Source organism: Nicotiana sylvestris, chromosome 5, assembly GCF_000393655.2.
Source record: "Nicotiana sylvestris chromosome 5, ASM39365v2, whole genome shotgun sequence".
NCBI lineage: Eukaryota > Viridiplantae > Streptophyta > Magnoliopsida > Solanales > Solanaceae > Nicotiana > Nicotiana sylvestris.
The window spans coordinates 72,341,026-72,349,284 of NC_091061.1; positions in this window are offsets into that span (position 1 = coordinate 72,341,026).

Below are 8,259 nucleotides of genomic sequence, written 5' to 3' on the forward strand. Positions count from 1 at the left end.
CATATCCTCAAGAATTTGAATAGTGCACTCAGACTGTTCACCGTTGGACAAAAACAATAAAATGAATAATTAAGTTGATAGTTCACCGTTGGATTGCCTAACAGCGACATTGGGTGCCATTATGACCTATAGTGGGAATTGGGTCATGACAGTTTGGTATCAGAGCACTAGGTTCATTTAGGTCTCACGAGTCATAAGTATGTCTTGTAGAGTCTTGTGGATTGGTATCGAGACGTTTGTACTTATCTTCAATAGGCTACATGGCTGTTAGGAGAACTTCCCTTCTTGATCCCCCGTCGTGCGATTTGATTTATTAAAGTTTATGTCTTCATTTTCTTCATACCCATTCGTACGTGATGTCGGGAGCATTCAGTATCAGTTGGGCACCAACGAGTTGTGAAGATGCTACAGATGTAGTGCAGGATGTTTTTCCCTACGTACGCGGGCGAGCTATTATCGTCACCTTGTGGAGGGGTGTTTTGTCATTTCAGCCCAATATTAGTTTCACCCATGGTTTTGAGGCTATGCACAATGTATTATGATGATCATGCGTTGTTATCACGCAATGATGGTGTAAATAGTAGGGTGCTTACCTATGCGTCATTGTAGTGAGTGATTCAAAAGGACGATTATTCAGTTCATGATTGGGAGATTTGTCATTTAATTCCAGCGAAGGAGAGGCAATTGGACTATGGATGTTCAGGTATTGGTTGGAGAGTTGTGAGATTGGATATTTTCGAACTTGGTGGAATTCTTGTTTATGTTGTAGTGTTGTCGTCCTCGTCGCAGTGAGGCTCGTTGGTATGATGGTCTTCATTTATTTGCCCTTAGGGGCACGATGTTGTAAAGTGGCACCTAAGAAGTGGTTATCTGAGATGATGGTGTATTGCGACTTCAAGGTTCAATCAGTGTTTCTAGTATTGATGGCTCAAGGAAGATGATCATACAGAGGCTTAGAGTTGATGGTAATATATTTGTTCGGGTGTGACAGATATGGATCATGATTCGAGGCAGCATTTGTTTGCAGCGAAGGATGAGAAGGAACATGATGGGTAGAAGACTAAGTCTATTATAACGATCCGACCAGTTGTTTTGAGCTTTTTCACCTTGCTCGTTTGTTCTCAGGCATGACTTGCCCCGTGTGATGGATTATGACTTATATAAATCGTTGGTTTTGGTTTTTAGGGTAATTGGAATGAATTTGGAAGAACAGTTCCCAATTTGAAGCATGAAATTTGAAAAGTTTGACCAAGATTTGACTTGTTAGTATATGATCTCGGATCGAAAATGTTATGATTTGTTTAACTCCGTTAGGTGATTTGGGACTTAGGAGCGTGACCAGAATGCATTTTGGAAGTCCGTGGAAGGTTTAGGCTTGAATTGGCAAAATTGAGATTTTGGCGTTTTTCGGTTGATAAGTAAGATTTTGATATAGGAGTCGGAGTGGAATTCCGGAAGTTGCAGTATCTCCGCTGTGTCATTTGTGATGTGTGTCCAGAATTTTAGGTCATTTGGACGTGGTTTGGTTGGGTTTCTAATCAAAAGAGGAATTTGGAAGTTCTTGAAATTCTTAGGCTTGAATCCGATGAGATTTAGGTGTTTTGATGTCATTTTGAGAGTTTTGAAGGTTGGAACAAGTTTGAATGATGTTATGGGATATGTTGGCATATTTGGTTGAGGTCCCGAGGGCCTCGGGTGAGTTTCGGGTGGTCAATCAGACCAATCCATGTTGTTTGTAGTTGCAGGTTTTGAGTTTCAGCTGTTGCAGAGATTTCTCCTTCGCGATCGCGTAGGGAGAGTCGCGATCGTGTAGGGTTATGATAAGTGTAGGTCAGGTTGTTCTTCGCGATCGCGTAGCGTGAGTCGCGATCGCGTGAGTTGGGCAAGTGGTGCATCGCGTTCGCATGGATCTATCCGCGTTCGCGTAGGTTTAAAGTTCTGAGCATCACGTTCGTGTGGACCTCACCATGTTCGCGTAGAGTAAATTTGAGTGCCTGGTAGATTGTGCTTTGCGATCGTGAAGGAAGTTCCACGATCGCGATAAAGGATTTCAGGCCTGGGGCAAAATGTTTAAAAAGTGAGTTCGCGATTTTTGGTCTATTTTCTCCATTGTTGAGTAATTTTTGGAGCTTTTGAGAAAGATTGAAGAGGGAATCGAAGGGAAACACTTGGAGGTAAGATTTTTGAATTCAACACTCGATCCTATGTTGATTCTTACTTGTTTAATCATAAAATATGTGGAAAATTAAAGCCAAAAATTGGGAAATTAGGGCTTGACTTTGGAGAGTGTAAATTGGAAATTTGAAGGGGCAATTGAGGTCTGATTTTGATGTTCTTGGTATGTATAGACTCGTGAAAGGATGAGGATTCTATTGATGTGACTTTTAATCTGATTCCCAAACGTGGGCCCGGGGGCCGGGTTTGAGAATTTTCGGGATTTTGATATAAATTGGATATTTTCGAGTGGGCTTTGTTCTCTTAGCGTATTTTAATGGTTATGTACTTATTGTGGCTAGATTTGGAGCATTCAGAGGTCGATTCGTGAGGGCAAAGGCATCGCGGGCTAGAGTTTGGACCGGATCGAGGTGAGTAATGATTGTAAATGATGTTCTGAGGGTATGAAACCCCGGATTGCAAATCGTTGTGCTATATTGAAGTGACACACACACTAGATGACGAGCGTGGGGTCGTGCACTATTGGGGATTGTGACTTAGTCTATCCCGAATGACTATTTTATCGCGTATTTGACTGGAAACTATTTGTTATCATCATGTTTTGGGCTGAATGCCATATTTATGCTTTGTGCCAACTATTTGAACCCTTAGGGGGATTTTATTGATATTTCCTCACTGTTTTGACTTTATACGGGAACTCATTCATGCTATATTTCACTGTTTTCATAACTCAGCCATGTCCACTCTATTTTCATATATCAAATGATATTTCAAATAATACTTTGGGTTGAGCATCATGTTTTACTGTTGCCCGAGTGGCTTATGTGATTTTGACTGAGTAAGGCCGAGGGCCTGTGCTGTGAGGATACTTTTGGGTCGAGCTGCATGGCGCAGCGGTGATACGCTGATTATGATTATGTGGCTGAGGGCCTTAGATATGTACGCCACGAGGTGACTTGATGATATGAGGCCGAGAGCCTAGTGATGATGTCACGAGATGGCTTGATATTACACTTGGGCCGTAGGGGGCCCCTCCAAGGGTCTGCACACCCCTAGTGAGCGCGGGTACCCATTGTGATGTGACATATAGCCCAAGAGGCTGGTATTGTTCTGAGATATTGCCCGAGGGGAGGATTTGTTGACATTGTGCCCGAGGGGCGAACCCTTTTATGTTTATCTTTCTTATTTGCCTGTCATCTACCTGTTTAATTGTGTAGTTGTGCCCGAGGGGCGGATTTTCTGTGCTTATCTACTCTAATTGCTTTGCATTCAATTTCTTAACTGTTGAAAAAGTCATTCTTAAAGAAGTTTAAACTGAGCTAAGATGCTTTAAGAGATTTCACAGCTTTATTGCTTTTTACTGGTTTTGTACTACTTTTATACAACACATTGATGTATTTTTTGTTATTTCCTATCACTCAGTCTTTAGTTATGATTATTACTCACTAAGTTGGAGCACTCACTTTACTCCTTGCACCTTGTGTGCAGATTCAGGTATTTCTGCACCCGGTATCGGGTATTAGTTGAGCAGAGGCAGAGTCATTAGAGTTTAGTGAGGTAGTTGCCTGGCGTCTGCAACACTGCTTTACTCCCTCTTGATGTCATTAGTCTGTATTTAGTATTTCTAGAATTTTCATTGTATTTTAGACCTTAGTAGATGTTAATGACTTGTGATACCCAAATGTCGGGCTGTATCTATTTCCGCACTGTTCATTTGAATTTATATTATGCAATATCTGATTAATTAAAAAGGTCTAGATTGATCTATTAAAATTATTGAAATGGATTTGAGGATTGTATTGACTGGCCTTGTCTTCACGAGAGGTGCCATCTTGATCGGGTCCGGTTTGGGGTCATGACAAGTTGGTATCAGATCCTAGGTTACATAGGTCTCACGAGTCATGAGCAGGTTTAGTAGAGTCTCGCGGATTGGTATGGACGTCTGTATTTATCCTCGAGAGGCTGCAGAACCTTTTGGAAAAACTTCACATTCTTGAATTCTTATCGTGTGTCCCTGATTCAGCTTGAAAAGTAACTCTTGGAATTTCTTCCACGCGTTCGTATGCGCGCATGAGCGCTCGGTATCAGATGTGCATCGATGGCTTGTGATTCCCTGATCGAGGGGCGAGATGTGATCTCTGTGTATTGATGTTGGGTTAGTCTGGAAGACTCTAGGCCAAATTTTTGTCTATAGCTTGAGCACCGAGGTGCTGATTGTGTGAGCAAGTGTTTTTGAACTTATTCATTCAGTAGTGCCCTATTGGTAGAAGTGATGGCTGAATGGATATGTAATGAGTATGTTATGGCTGCGAGATGTATCCATATGATTTGGAAGCAACAAGAAGGGTCTGCTGGGGGATAGAAGAACTATTAGGTGCTTGATTTCCATCTTGATTTGAGGTATAGCCGCGAGTTATGGGTGTGTGAATAATCTTTTCATGTTTTCTAGTTGGGGAGTGAAGTGACTGCGTAATGTTTATGAGTTCAGACTCAGGAAGATTAAGTGACTCGTAATGTTTATGACGGTAGAAGGTATGGAGAGATGTTAGTTGAGGCGAAACAGGTGGGTTATCTCCTACAGAGTGTTCTAAAGTTGTGTGATCCTTATGTGGTCTGATGGAAGATCTCTTCTACCAGTGAAATATATGTTTTACAATTTGAATTTGGGTTGCTCAAGAGAGTATGCTTGACTACTACGAGAGTGAATGCGAGATTTGCAGAAGATATAAAGTACCAAACGGTCTGTGTTCCATGAGCTTATGAAGGATTGAGTTTAATCTCACTATGGTATTATGACAGCAATAAAGTATATGTGTTATGAGGTATTGTGTATGTTTTGGTCTATGGCTTCGAGCCAAGTGAGGGAGTCCACTATTAATTAGTCGATTGAACAATTATGTACTATGTTGGTTCCAGTTTAAGGTGTGCGGGTGAATCAGTTATGGCTTACGGAGATTGAGACCGAGGATGACTCGAGTACTCGAGTAATGGAAATTTCAATAAAGGTTATGCTATGCTTTATGGGAGTATGAGAGTCACGGAATGACTTGAGTTGTTATTGGTAAAGGATGCTCGGTGCATAAAGTAGGAAGTTTCTTGGTTGTTCTAGGATGAGGTACACTCTGTGGTGTTGGAGTGCTATTGAGGCACGGGTAGTCCTGTTCGTTTGATTAGGCTAATTGAAGTTTGAATAGAGTAAATGACTCTCGAGAATGGTTCTAATGTGTTCAAGATTTTGTATGTAACAATTAGGTATTTTCAAGTTGTATATGTGGCTAGAAACTGAGTTTTCATTGGAAGATATCAGGACTAGTGGTATTTTCTATATTAATTATGGGATTCTATATATCAATATCAGAAAGGTGAAGGTAATGGCTTTGGATTCATAGGAAGTCTCTTCAGGTAAGCATTTTGAACTCGGTGTTGTTGGGAATATTTAAGAGAGAGTTCGGCGGCTTGTGAGCCTTAGACAGTGTGGTTTTATGCTTGGGTCTCATGTCTTGAGTCTGGGTTGAGGAATTGTGGTGTTACAACAAGGAGAAGTATCAATTTGAAGGTAATGTAGAAGGAACTAGGATCAATAGGATAGCTTGGTAGTAGGCCGGATCGGCATGGTAAAGATATGATTAGTCCTTTTGGGTAATTACGAGGTAATGAGTTTCTGCAGGTGTTTTGCGACAATTCTCTTGGGTTTTTAGTGGCTTGCGTAGCTTGGTTGAGTTAGAAGGATTCAGTTCTGACGGTTTAGTTTTGTGTGAATGGAATTCGGAAAGTTCTTGATGATTCTACCACGGTTAGAGGTGTGTTTTTTCCACGGGCATGAAGAGCATGGGATATATAGTGATTTTCTCCCAACTGAGGTCCAATAGAAATGTTCTTGGCTAGTTGAGTACGTAGTTGCGTGTGGCTTAGAATGGATATGAAGTTCTCATATTTACCTTAGGACGGTATGGTATATGCGGTATGTTGTGCAAGACTTAGATTTGCATGTGTAAGGTCAGATCAATTCTGAAAGGAAGGTCACAATTCTTAGGCAGCACAGGCAGTTTTAGATAATTAGAAAAATGAGCTTCAGATGATTTGGGAAATGATCTTCAGATGATTAAGGAAAATGGTAATGCTAATTGGGGTGATTTGACGAGGGTATATGTTTCAGAAAAAGGCAATGTGATTAAGTTGATGGTACTTCGGTAATATTGCAACACTCTCTTATTAGATCGACTGCTGATATTCGACTTTGCTTAGTGGCATAGGAGAATTTTAGAGTATATCTCGTGGGATGATTGGGTATTAGAGGTGTGGTATGTAGTCGGACGGCGGAACTGGGATCAGGTATGGTGATTCTTGTGCTATATGGAGTTGGAGATTGAAAGTTCTCATATTCAGGTTATGTTGTGGTTGTGAGTCGTGTGAATCGGCGCTGCTTAGTGACTATCGGGGTTTGGAGACCCGAGTGGATCTTGTGCTGCTTGGTATGTTAGATTCTAATATAATATTGGGTATAGACTGGTTGTCTTCGTGTCGTGTTATTCTGGACTATTGCGCTAAGGCGGCGCTGCTGGCTATGCCGAGAATGCCACGGATTGAGTGGTGAGGTTCGACGGATTTCATGTCCTAGTCAAGTGGTTTTATATTCTAAGACCCAGCGGATGGCTAGGAAGGATTGTCTTTCTTATTCGGGCTTTCGTGATGGATGTCAGTGCAGAGACTCCTACCATTGATTCAGTTCCGGTGGCGAGGGACTTTTCATATGTGTTTCTTGTGGCCGGGCATATCGCCGGGCGGGGTTGTTGATTTCGGTATTGATTTGGTGCTGGGCACCGTATCGTATGGCACCGGCAGAGTGTGAGGAGTTAAAGGAGTAGATTCCGGAACTCCTTGATAAGGGGTTCATTAGTAGACCTATATGGATGTATGTTCTACATCGAGACATCCTTGTTGACTTCGAGTCGCTATTGGTGAGGGATGTGTTGATTCGGTTGTTCTTGAGCTATTAGTGTTCTGAGGTGATCTATGAATTACTTTTCTATGTTGCGAGACATTATGATTTGTTGGTTATAGGCACAGATGGTACGGTTCTATTGGGGTTTCATAGTGGAAGTCAAGCGTGAAAGAGTATTAGGTATTGCTCGATGGATGGCGTATCGGTTGTGTCCCTTCGGGTATGTGTAATGTTATTTCAATTGCTTCGTGGTGGTTATGATGATTGCTTTGGTTTTAGATACCATATTGCGCATGGTTGTCGATTTTTGAGCATAGTGACTTGAGGTGTTTCATGTGGACTAGTGTGTGGATGAGGTCGCGCATTGGAGCGAAGCTATGTGGACGGTGTGATCCTGCGGGTTAGATTTGTATGTTCTGTTTCTATGATGTGTGACGGGTTCTCAACATTGTGTTGTGGTGGTACTGGTGAGCTTGCGGTACAGCTCTTTTATTTGAGTCATTTTCATGATTTGAGTATGTTCGTATTGTTTCTTATTGGTGCGCGGATTTCACAAGTTGTGGCTTTAGGCTGTATTGATGTGTCATGTCACTAGAGTGATTATGTTGGATTTGCTAAGATCGTTGGGGTCTTTAATGAATACAAACGTATTCGATTTTAACATGTTAGAAGATAATATTGAGGTCCGACTCAGAAAGTTGCTATGATCTTTGCCAAAGGAGAGGTGACTTCGCAAATTGTTGATTTGAGAAGTGGCTATGGCTTACTACGTGTTTCACTTATCATTGGCAGTATATAAGAGTGTTGGTACGAGGCTTTAGTGGATAAGAAGTTTACTATTGGTATTCGGTTGTTGTGTGCAGCTGCTAGGATTAGAAGTTATTGCTACAAGTGTTTGAGTTATGTGGTATATCATGTGATTTCACCTGAGGTTGCAGGTATGGGTTATTACAGCTTGTTCGGGCTTATTCAGATTATAAGTGTAAGATTTTGATCTTGTGGATGATTTTGGAAGTGGAAATGTGGTTCTAAGGCTTATGGGCTTGGTTGGATTGTGAAATTTAAGTTACAATGTGTTATCGGACCTATATGAGATAGGGTGACGAGGGATCACCCCCGGGTATGTGCATGGTAGGGATATT